Source organism: Coregonus lavaretus (assembly GCF_964263955.1).
Source record: "Coregonus lavaretus genome assembly, contig: HAP1_SCAFFOLD_770, whole genome shotgun sequence".
Classification (NCBI taxonomy): domain Eukaryota; kingdom Metazoa; phylum Chordata; class Actinopteri; order Salmoniformes; family Salmonidae; genus Coregonus; species Coregonus lavaretus.
This window is the reverse complement of record NW_028156374.1, coordinates 175,546-187,843: the sequence shown is the minus strand read 5'-3', so window position 1 is coordinate 187,843 and position 12,298 is coordinate 175,546. Positions and strand designations below refer to the sequence as shown.

At 49.1% G+C, this 12,298-nt stretch overlaps 1 pseudogene across 1 annotated transcript; it reads right to left on the bottom strand.

Annotated features, from left to right (window-relative positions):
* Nucleotides 1-471: 471 nt before the first annotated feature.
* Nucleotides 472-12,084, bottom strand: LOC311126431 (retinol dehydrogenase 14-like; annotated as a pseudogene). Its single transcript has 4 exons — nt 11,932-12,084; nt 6,622-6,858; nt 5,120-5,187; nt 472-705 (listed from the first exon to the last, which is right to left on the bottom strand). The product of its transcript is annotated as a retinol dehydrogenase 14-like (transcript).
* Between the last annotated feature and the right edge of the window lie 214 nt (nt 12,085-12,298).

Here is a 12,298-nt window from a genome sequence, read left to right as displayed (position 1 = left end):
TGGCATTGTGTTGAGGGTTGTATTCATAAACCTTCAAGTGTCAGATGTTTTAAACCCCTGGTTGTCTGTGTTGTCTAGCGTTGTACAAAATAAACCCCCACCCTCTGAATACTTATGGAAGTAAACCATACCACTGTCCTAATAACAAGACATCACACAGCACTGTATTGCCACAGATTCATTCATTCAAGTGTTTGAGGTCAGCAATACAAGGGCAAACCATAAATGTTCAACAATCCATTCTCCATCTATAAAAAAAAATTAAACGTACATAATTCACTATAAAAATAAAAAAAACTTACATAATTCACTATAAGGTCCCCCGAAAACAAATAGTTATTAAAAAACAACAAGAAATCATTAAGAACAAAACAAAAACAAAATACATTTTTGGCTTGTTTGACCAAAATATGAGATTCCCACACATTGCTTGCTTGGAAAGCTTCAGTTTCATTTAATCATTCCAGTTTCTCAGGCCAGTTTGACCAGCCTCTCGCTGGCCTCCCACAGTTTCTTGGCCACATCGGCGTCCCTGGCGAAAGGCCTCAGCGTGGCGGGCCTTCAGTCAGTGAAGTATCCCCCGCTGAGCTTGGCAGCCTCGTCCGACACGGTCTGAGCGCCCGTCTCACACGGCACGAAGAACATAAACATGATGGCCTGCATCAGCATACGGAAAATGATGGAGTAGTGATATGTCCAGCTGCTCTGAACAACATGGGAGAGAGGGAGGGAGGAGAGAGGGAGGGAGGGAGGGAGGGAGGGAGGGAGGGAGGGAGGGAGGGAGAGAGGGAGGGAGGGAGGGAGGGAGGGAGGGAGGGAGGGAGGGAGGGAGGGAGGGAGGGAGGGAGGGAGGGAGGGTGGGTGGGTGGGTGGGTGGGAGGGAGGGAGGGAGGGTGGGTGGGTGGGAGGGAGGGAGGGAGGGAGGGAGGGAGGGAGGGAGGGAGGGAGGGAGGGAGGGAGGAGAGAGAGATGGGAAAGAGATTAATGATTAATGTTTTTTCTTAATGACTTAGTAAAACAAACAATTACATTTCAATCGACAAGAGAGAGTTGTGCAAACATTTTCTTTCATTTATACCAAAGATGATCTATTATATTGACAAGATAGCGAAATGACCACTCTAACAATGGAAATGCATGTTCTCAATGAGTGAAGGCAAGTGAGGTCAGGTGAGACCATTCTAGCCAATGAGATGGCAGATACACATTGAAAAACCGGCACAACTAAGTCGTTTTTCTCAAAGTTGCTGGAATGCCACATGCATCCACTTATATTAGTACATTTTTAACAGCCTAAACATTAAGAAACTTCTATTCGATCAAATAAGCCTCCCGTAATTCCACACTCTCACATATATCTTATAGGGCTTATCTCACACGGACAGATTTTGGGCTGAGTAAATCCTCTCTGTTTAAACACAATGACTGGTTTTAAGTACTAGCGCATCAAGCCACACCAGGATCGTAGGTGGGGGGGGGGGGGGGTTACTCCTTTCCCCTCGATCATCCTGACCATAACATAACATCACTGTCTGCTCTCCTTTCCCCTCGATCATCCTGACCATAACATAACATCACTGTCTGCTCTCCTTTCCCCTCGATCATCCTGACCATAACATAACATCACTGTCTGATCTCCTTTCTCCTCTATCATCCTGACCATAACATAACATCACTGTCTGCTCTCCTTTCCCCTCGATCATCCTGACCATAACATAACATCACTGTCTGCTCTCCTTTCCCCTCGATCATCCTGACCATAACATAACATCACTGTCTGCTCTCCTTTCCCCTCGATCATCCTGACCATAACATAACATCACTGTTTGCTCTCCTTTCCCCTCGATCATCCTGACCATAACATAACATCACTGTCTGCTCTCCTTTCTCCTCTATCATCCTGACCATAACATAACATCACTGTCTGCTCTCCTTTCCCCTCGATCATCCTGACCATAACATAACATCACTGTCTGCTCTCCTTTCCCCTCGATCATCCTGACCATAACATAACATCACTGTTTGCTCTCCTTTCCCCTCGATCATCCTGACCATAACATAACATCACTGTCTGCTCTCCTTTCCCCTCGATCATCCTGACCATAACATAACATCACTGTCTGCTCTCCTTTCCCCTCGATCATCCTGACCATAACATAACATCACTGTCTGCTCTCCTTTCCCCTCGATCATCCTGACCATAACATAACATCACTGTCTGCTCTCCTTTCCCCTCGATCATCCTGACCATAACATAACATCACTGTTTGCTTGTAACGCCAAGCGTTAAAATGTATGCACGCATGACTAAGTCGCTTTGCATAAAAGCATCTGCTAATTGGCATATACTCTGATCTTGAACTATGACTGTACCCGTATACGTGTATCAGACCTCATCCTGACCATTAGATTATGGGATGTATAATCACTATAATCTACAGCAGTGGTCACCAACCTTCATTGAGTCCAGATCACTTTGAGTCAAAATGCAAACAGAGATCTACCGCTCAGAAGTTTTTTTAACATGACCTTAAAAAACGTAAGCTTATGCAACATTAACCAATTAGAAACAGTACTGTAGCAATGAGGTTTGTGCAGTAGGCTATAGGCCCAATACATTATCACTACATATTGGCTTTGCTTGAATTCCCTTCCCTTCAAATCAAATTTGATTTGCCACATGCGCCGAATACAACAGGTGTAGACCTTACAGTGAAATGCTTACTTACAAGCCCTTAACCAACAATGCAGTTTTAAGAAAAAAAGTGTTAAGTAAAAAATGTATAAGTAAAATATAAAAATAACAAATAATTAAAGAGCAGCAGTAAAATAAAATAACAGTAACGAGGCTATATACAGGGGGGTACCGGTACAGAGTCAATGTGCAGGGGCACAGGTTAGTCGAGGTAATATGTAGATGAGGGTAGAGTTAAAGTGACTATGCATAGATAATAAACAGAGTAGCAGCAGCTTAAAAGAGAGGGTGGGGGTGGGGTGGGGTGGGGTGGGGGGAACAATGCAAATATCAAATCAAATCAAATCAAATTTTATTGGTCACATGCGCCGAATACAACAGGTGCAGACATTACAGTGAAATGCTTACTTACAGCCCTTAACCAACAGTGCATTTATTTTAAACAAAAAAAAGTAAGAATAAAACAACAACAAAAAAGTGTTGAGAAAAAAAAGAGCAGAAGTAAAAAATAAAGTGACAGTAGGGAGGCTATATATACAATAGAATAAAGTGACAGTAGGGAGGCTATATATACAGGGGGGTACCGTTGCATAGTCAATGTGCGGGGGCACCGGCTAGTTGAGGTAATATGTACATGTGGGTAGAGTTAAAGTGACTATGCATAAATACTTAACAGAGTAGCAGCAGCGTAAAAAGGATGGGGTGGGGGGGCAGTGCAAATAGTCCGGGTAGCCATGATTAGCTGTTCAGGAGTCTTATGGCTTGGGGGTAGAAGCTGTTGAGAAGTCTTTTGGACCTAGACTTGGCACTCCGGTACCGCTTGCCGTGCGGTAGCAGAGAGAACAGTCTATGACTAGGGTGACTGGAGTCTTTGACAATTTTGAGGGCCTTCCTCTGACACCGCCTGGTATAGAGGTCCTGGATGGCAGGGAGCTTTGCCCCAGTGATGTACTGGGCCGTACGCACTACCCTCTGTAGTGCCTTGCGGTCAGAGGCCAAGCAGTTGCCATACCAGGCGGTGATGCAACCAGTCAGGATGCTCTCGATGGTGCAGCTGTAGAATTTTTTGAGGATCTGAGGACCCATGCCAAATCTTTTTAGTCTCCTGAGGGGGAATAGGCTTTGTCGTGCCCTCTTCACGACTGTCTTGGTGTGTTTGGACCATGATAGTTCGTTGGTGATGTGGACACCAAGGAACTTGAAGCTCTCAACCTGTTCCACTACAGCCCCGTCGATGAGAATGGGGGCGTGCTCAGTCCTCTTTTTTTTCCTGTAGTCCACAATCATCTCCTTTGTCTTGGTCACGTTGAGGGAGAGGTTGTTGTCCTGGCACCACACGGCCAGATCTCTGACCTCCTCCCTATAGGCTGTCTCATCGTTGTCGGTGATCAGGCCTACCACTGTTGTGTCGTCGGCAAACTTAATGATGGTGTTGGAGTCGTGCCTGGCCATGCAGTCATGGGTGAACAGAGAGTACAGGAGGGGACTGAGCACGCACCCCTGAGGGGCCCCCGTGTTGAGGATCAGTGTGGCAGATGTGTTGTTACCTACCCTTACCACCTGGGGGCGGCCCGTCAGGAAGTCCAGGATCCAGTTGCAAAGGGAGGTGTTTAGTCCCAGGATCCTTAGCTTAGTGATGAGCTTTGAGGGCACTATGGTGTTGAATGCTGAGCTGTAGTCAATGAATAGCATTCTCACGTAGGTGTTCCTCTTGTCCAGGTGGGAAAGGGCAGTGTGGAGTGCGATAGAGATTGCATCATCTGTGGATCTGTTGGGGCGGTATGCAAATTGGAGTGGGTCTAGGGTTTCTGGGATTATGCTGTTGATGTGAGCCATGACCAGTCTTTCAAAGCACTTCATGGCTACAGACGTCAGTCCGGGTAGCCATGATTAGCTGTTCAAGAGTCTTATGGCTTGGGGGTAGAAGCTTGCCAATGCATTGTTGTTCAGACCATTTGTTAAATTATATTTCCAAATTTGAGGTAGGCTATTTGATCACACTGGTAATAGATCAGTTGTTGTTTTACTTGTGGGGCACAGCTGAGTGAGCATATATTTAAATAATTTGCTTTTTATTTTTATTTTACTGGGCTGATGGTGCCTGCATCTGATGGTCAGTCTCAGCGGAGGGAGAGAGCACCAGACTGAGGGTCCGCCTCTCAACACCCCTCCGCTCTCCCTTTCCTCCACTGACACTGACCAAATAGGGACACCGTCTTCCAGCTGATGGCGAAACTCGAGTCGCACCGCATTATTTCTGCCTCATGCACAAATTCATGTTGTTACTCCTATGAACAGAGAAAGTGAAATATACCTCGATATAAAAAAAAAATGCCTGGGTGGAGAGAGCGGGAGAAGAAAATATATCCCATTTACCCATCAAGGTTAGATGGTTCTGTGACAGGGTATTAGGGAACACTGTGCCTGCAGAACGCTGAACATAGTGAGTCTGTACCTCCTCATGAATGCACTCAAACGCACCGCCAGAAAACCTAGAAACAAGACCTGAGGGTTTCAAGTTTGACGTTTTTATTGTCACGTGCACAAGTACATTGAAATGCCTTCCTGCTCTTTCCCAACAGTAATTAATATCAGTTGGACTATAAACAAATCAATCAAAAAGTCAAGTAGAACAAAAACACACAGGAAATAGAAATAAGAAGAACACGAGAAAGTAAGTAGCTATCCAGGGTCAGAGACAGATCCAGGGTCAGTAGCTATATACAGGGACAGATCCAGGGTCAGTAGCTATATACAGAGACAGATCCAGGGTCAGTAGCTATATACAGAGACAGATCCAGGGTCAGTAGCTATATACAGGGACAGATCCAGGGTCAGTAGCTATATACAGGGTCAGTTTCAGGGTCAGTAGCTATATACAGGGACAGATCCAGGGTCAGTAGCTATATACAGGGACAGATCCAGGGTCAGTAGCTATATACAGGGACAGATCCAGGGTCAGTAGCTATATACAGGATCAGTTTCAGGGTCAGTAGCTATATACAGAGACAGATCCAGGGTCAGTAGCTATATACAGGATCAGTTTCAGGGTCAGTAGCTATATACAGAGACAGATCCAGGGTCAGTAGCTATATACAGGGACAGATCCAGGGTCAGCTCCAGGGTCAGTAGCTACATACAGGGTCAGTTTCAGGGTCAGCTCCAGGGTCAGCACCAGGGTCAGTAGCTATATACAGGGTCCGTTTCAGGGTCAGCTCCAGGGTCAGTAGCTATATACAGGGTCAGCTCCAGGGTCAGTGCCAATACCATATTTACTATGTGCAGGGATACTGGAGTGGGAGGGTTAGATATGTATAGGGGTAAGGTGACTAGGCATCAGGATGTATGATAAACAGAGTAGCAGCAGCGTATATGATGATTGTATGTGAGTGTGTTAAGAGACAGTATGAATGTGTGTGTGTGTGTGTGTGTGTGTGTGTGTGTGTGTGTGTGTGTGTGTGTGTGAACAAATGAAGTGTGTGTGTGTGTGTGTGTGTGTGTGTGTGTGTGTGTGTGTTGGAGTGTCTGTGTGAGTGTGTGCATAGAGTGAGTGAGTGAGTGTGCATAGAGTCAGTGCAAAATAAAATGTAATTTTGTTAGCTTTTTAGCAGTCTTATGGCTTGGGGATAGAAGCTGTTAAGGAGCTTGTTTGTGTCAGACTTGTTGCTCCGGTACCGCATGCCGTGCAGAAGCAGACAGAACAGTCTATGGCTTGGGTGGCTGGAGGGTCTGTTCACGACTCCGAAAAGTCATTTTATTGGTTCTAATCAATTATTCTGTCAGCTAGGACCAACGTAATGGCTTGTTTCTGGCATAGTTTGTTTTACTGCGAGCAGTGTGAACGGACCCTTACATGGTATTTAGGAATCCTTGGACAAATGGCTGACAAGACATACTCCCTCCCTCCCTCCCGCTCTCTCTCTCACCTGCATTATTGATGAGGATGTCCAGTCTCTTCTCCCTCTGTAGGAAGGTCTTACAGAAGTCCCTCATGGAGCGCATGTTGGCCAGGTCCAGCTCCATGTGAAGGACATTCATGTTGTGAACCCTGATCTTCCTAACTGCCTTCTAAGCCTTGTCCACGTCACGGCACGCTATGATGACACGGGCACCTGGCATCGCCAAGGCAACAGCTGTCTCTTTGCCGATGCCAGCATTGCCACCTGAGAGAGGCAGGAAGGAGGGAGCGAGAAAGAGTTAGAAAGAAAGAGAAAGAGAGAATGAATAATGAGTGTAGAGCGTGGCGTGTAGAATACAGCTGTGGAGTATCATGTCTGGACTGGCCACCCCTCAGAGCCTGGTTCCTCTCTACGTTTCTTCCTAGGTTCCAGCCTTTCTAGGGAGTTTTTCCTAGCCACTGTGCTTCTACATTTGCATTGCTTGCTCTCTGGGGTTTTAGGCTGGGTATCTGTAAAGTACTTTGTGACAAATTGTCAGTGTGGCTGTAGGTGGGTGTGGTGGTGGAATCAGGCGCAGGACGCAGAAGCACAGTCCAAAGACTTTAGTGAAAATCACAAGGGAAACGCACCAACTAGCCCGAAGGCGAAACTCCGCACGCAGGCGAGAAACAAAACGGGCGCACTACACAGGTGCGCCAAAACGCTCCAACACAGTGGAGAACAGCTCAACCGAGCAATACAATAATTACGTCCAGCAACGCACGACAGAGAAAACAATCACACACAACAATTGACAAACACAACGAGAACTTATAGGACACTAATTACACTAAACGATAACAGGTGTAACAACAATCAGACAAAAGCAAACGAACATAGAAACATGCAACGGTGGCAGCTAGTATTCCGGAGACGACGAACGCCGAAGCCTGCCCGAGCAAGGAAGAGAGGCAGCCTCGGCCGAAACCGTGACAGTACCCCCCCCTTGACGCGCGGCTCCAGACGTGCGCCGACTCCGGCCTCGGGGACGACCAGGAGGACGCGGAGCAGGGTGCGTCGGGTGCCCACGATGGAATTCCGTCAGGAGAGACGGGTCTAAAATGTCTCTCCTCGGCACCCAGCACCGTTCCTCCGGGCCGTACCCCTCCCACTCCACTAGATATTGGAGACCCCCCATCCGACGTCTCGAATCCAAGATGGACCGCACGGAGTACGCCGGTGCCCCCTCGATGTCCAATGGGGGCGGAGGAGTCTCCAAGATCTCACTTTCTTGGAGTGGGCCAGCTACCACCGGCCTGAGAAGAGACACATGGAACGAGGGGTTAATACTTTTATACTCAACAGGCAGTTGTAATTTGTAACACACCTTGTTCAATCTTCTCAGGACTTTAAATGGCCCTACAAACCGCCGACCCAGTTTCCGGCAGGGCAGGCGGAGGGGTAGGTTTCTGGTAGAGAGCCAGACTCGATCACCAGGTGCGTACACCGGTCCCTCACTGCGGTGGAGATCGGCGCTCGCCTTATGACGACGGAGGGCCCGCTGCAGGTGGACGTGTGCAGCGTTCCATGTTTCCTCCGAGCGCCGCACCCACTCATCCACCGCAGGAGCCTCGATCTGGCTCTGCTGCCAAGGTGCCAGAACCGGCTGGTAACCTAACACACATTGAAAAGGGGTTAGGTTAGTGGAGGAATGGCGTAGGGAATTCTGGGCCATTTCGGCCCAGGGAACGTACCTTGCCCACTCCTCCGGCCGGTCCTGGCAGTATGTTCTGAGAAACCTACCCACATCCTGGTTCACACGTTCCACCTGCCCATTACTCTCCGGGTGGTAACCCGAGGTGAGGCTCACCGAGACCCCCAACCGCTCCATAAAAGCTCTCCAGACTCTGGAGGTAAATTGGGGACCTCGATCAGACACGATATCCTCGGGTACCCCGTAGTGCCGGAACACATGGGTGAATAGTGCTTCGGCCGTTTGCAGGGCAGTAGGAAGGCCCGGCATAGGGAGCAAACGACAGGCCTTAGAAAACCGGTCCACAACGACCAGTATAGTGGTATTCCCCTGTGAAGGAGGAAGGTCAGTGAGGAAATCCACCGAGAGGTGAGACCATGGTCGTTGTGGAACGGGCAGGGGTAGTAACTTACCCCTAGGCAGATGTCTAGGCGCCTTACACTGGGCGCACACCGAGCAGGAGGAAACATAAACCCTCACATCCCTGGCCAACGTGGGCCACCAGTACTTGGCACTAAGACAGTGCACTGTCCGGCCGATACCAGGGTGTCCGGAGGAGGGTGACGTGTGAGCCCAATAGATCAATCGATCCCGAACCTCGAGCGGAACGTACTTCTGACCCTCCGGGCATTGAGGTGGACTAGGGTCGGTGCGTAACGCCCGCTCGAGTTCAGCATCGACCTCCCACACTACCGGTACCACCAGACACGACTCCGGCAGTATGGGCGTGGGCTCCACGGACCTCTCCTCCGTGTCATACCGCCGAGACAGTGCATCTGCCTTACCGTTCTGTGACCCTGGGATGTACGTGATCTTAAATGTGAACCGGGTCAAAAACATATTCCACCTCGCCTGGCGAGGGTTCAGCCTCCTCGCTGCCCGGATGTACTCCAGGTTACGGTGGTCCGTCAAAATGAGGAAAGGGTGTTGAGCCCCCTCAAGCCAGTGCCTCCACACCTTTAGGGCCTGTACCACGGCTAACAGCTCCCTGTCCCCTACGTCATAATTTCGCTCCGCCGGACTGAGCTTCTTGGAATAAAAAGCACAGGGGCGGAGTTTAGGTGGCGCGCCGGACCGTTGCGAAAGCACGGCTCCTATACCGGCCTCTGACGCGTCCACCTCTACCTGAAATGGTAAAGAGGGATCCGGATGCGCCAGCACCGGGGCCGAGGTAAACAGGTCCTTCAGCCTCCCAAACGCCCTGTCCGCCTCGGCTGACCACTGCAGACGCACCGGACCCCCCTTCAAAAGAGACGTTATGGGAGCTGCCACCTGTCCAAAACCCCGAATAAACCTCCGGTAGTAATTCGCAAACCCCAAAAACTGCTGCACCTCCTTCACAGTGGTTGGCGTTTGCCAATTACGCACGGCTGACACCCGGTCTACCTCCATCTTCACCCCTGACGCAGACAACTGATACCCCAAAAAGGAGACTGACTCCTGGAAAAACAGACACTTCTCTGCCTTGACATACAGGTCGTGCTCCAACAGCCTCCGCAACACTCGGCGCACCAGGGCCACATGCTCGACTCGGGTAGGCGAGTACACGAGAATGTCATCTATGTACACGACCACCCCCTGCCCCTGCATGTCCCTGAAGATCTCATCCACGAATGATTGGAAAACTGAAGGAGCGTTCATCAACCCGTATGGCATGACAAGATACTCGTAATGGCCCGAGGTGGTACTAAAGGCTGTCTTCCATTCATCGCCCTCCCTAATGCGCACCAAGTTGTACGCGCTCCTGAGATCTAATTTAGTGAAGAAACGCGCCCCGTGCAATGACTCCGTCATGGTCGCAATCAGCGGGAGTGGATAACTGTACTTCACCGTAATCTGATTGAGACCACGGTAATCAATGCACGGGCGTAACCCACCATCCTTTTTCTTCACAAAAAAGAAACTAGAGGACGCAGGGGAAGTGGAGGGCCGTATGTATCCTTGTCTCAGAGATTCGTCTATGTAAGTCTCCATAGCTCTCTTCTCCTCCTGAGACAGAGGATACACATGGCTCCGTGGGAGCGCAGCTCCTGCCTGGAGGTCTATCGCACAATCTCCCTGCCTATGGGGAGGCAACTGTGTCGCCCTCGACTTACTGAACACAATAGCCAAATCCCCATACTCAGGGGGAACGTGCAATGCGGGCACCTGGTTTGGACTCTCCACCGAGGTAGCCCCTACGGAAACGCCTAAACATCGACCCACACACTGGGCAGACCACTCCATCAGAGCCCTCTCCTGCCACGAAATAGATGGGTTATGGGTACTCAACCAGGGCATGCCCAGCACCACCAGATACGCAGGCGAGTCAATCAGAAATAGCTGGATCATCTCCTGATGACCCCCCTGCGCACACATCCTAAGTGGCGCCGTGACCTCCCTGATCAAGCCCGCACCCAACGGACGGCTATCTAGGGCATGAACGGGGAAGGGGACGTCAACAGGGAGAAGGGGAATCCCTAATTTTAAACAAAATTTGTCGGGGCTGGTGTTTCTGCTGCTCCTGTAGTAAGGGGACCTAATGTCGGGGCTGGTGTTTCTGCTGGTCCTGTAGTAAGGGGACCTAATGTCGGGGCTGGTGTTTCTGCTGGTCCTGTAGTAAGTGGACCTAATGTCGGGGCTGGTGTTTCTGCTGGTCCTGTAGTAAGGGGACCTAATGTCGGGGCTGGTGTTTCTGCTGCTCCTGTAGTAAGGGGACCTAATGTCGGGGCTGGTGTTTCTGCTGGTCCTGTAGTAAGGGGACCTAATGTCGGGGCTGGTGTTTCTGCTGCTCCTGTAGTAAGGGGACCTAATGTCGGGGCTGGTGTTTCTGCTGGTCCTGTAGTAAGGGGACCTAATGTCGGAGCTGGTGTTTCTGCTGCTCCTGTAGTAAGGGGACCTAATGTCGGGGCTGGTGTTTCTGCTGGTCCTGTAGTAAGGGGACCTAATGTCGGGGCTGGTGTTTCTGCTGCTCCTGTAGTAAGGGGACCTAATGTCAGGGCTGGTGTTTCTGCTGGTCCTGTAGTAAGGGGACCTAATGTCGGGGCTGGTGTTTCTGCTGGTCCTGTAGTAAGGGGACCTAATGTCGGGGCTGGTGTTTCTGCTGGTCCTGTAGTAAGGGGACCTAATGTCGGGGCTGGTGTTTCTGCTGGTCCTGGCATGGTTTGGAGGCCTGTTCACAAATCTTTGATAATAAATAAAGTTGACTTCATAGTTTTTATTGGTAAGGTTATCAACACGACTCGGGTTGTGGAAAGCAGAAATGCCAGGTTGAAGGTTATTGTGGAGACTGCAAAAGAGATATTGGGGGTAACAGATTTTACTGTTGAAATGGTTGTTGACATGCTAAACAATCCTAAGGGTGGAGTGTTTCAGCATTACATAGATCAAGTTTAACGGGGGAGGTGGGTTTTGGGGGAGGGTGTGGTAGAAGTTGGTAGGGATTTATTAGGTTTTTATTTTATTTTCATGGTAGTACAGAATTGGGAGAAACCTGATCGATCGTACATTCCAGCACAGTAGGTGGCGGCATGCACTTAAACGATTGTTTGCGGACCGTTATGACATCATAGAAGAAGAAGAAGGCTAATTTGAATTTCTTATATTCGCTTGTGTAGCTGCCTTACCAGTGATGAGAACTGTTTTGCCATCCAGTCTTTTCAAGTCCGTGCAATACCTCCTCTTTTTCATCCATTTCAAAAACAAAAAGGAAACTAATGAAGCGATAATCGTCTACCAAAGATACATTTCCGTAAACTACAGTAGCTGGTTAGCGACATAAATGGACTGAAAACGGTCTAGCAAGCTCTAGCATTCTGTTCGGAGACATCATCATGCACGACGAGAAATCCATGACTCGTCTTAGCGACAGCCAATAACGAAATCCCAACCAAATAATAATAGAAAACGGCTAAAATAACTTATTTCAATATATCTTGAGAGCCAACAGGCTAACCTGCTAGCTTACAGGGGCTGTAAAATGTGCAATTGCGC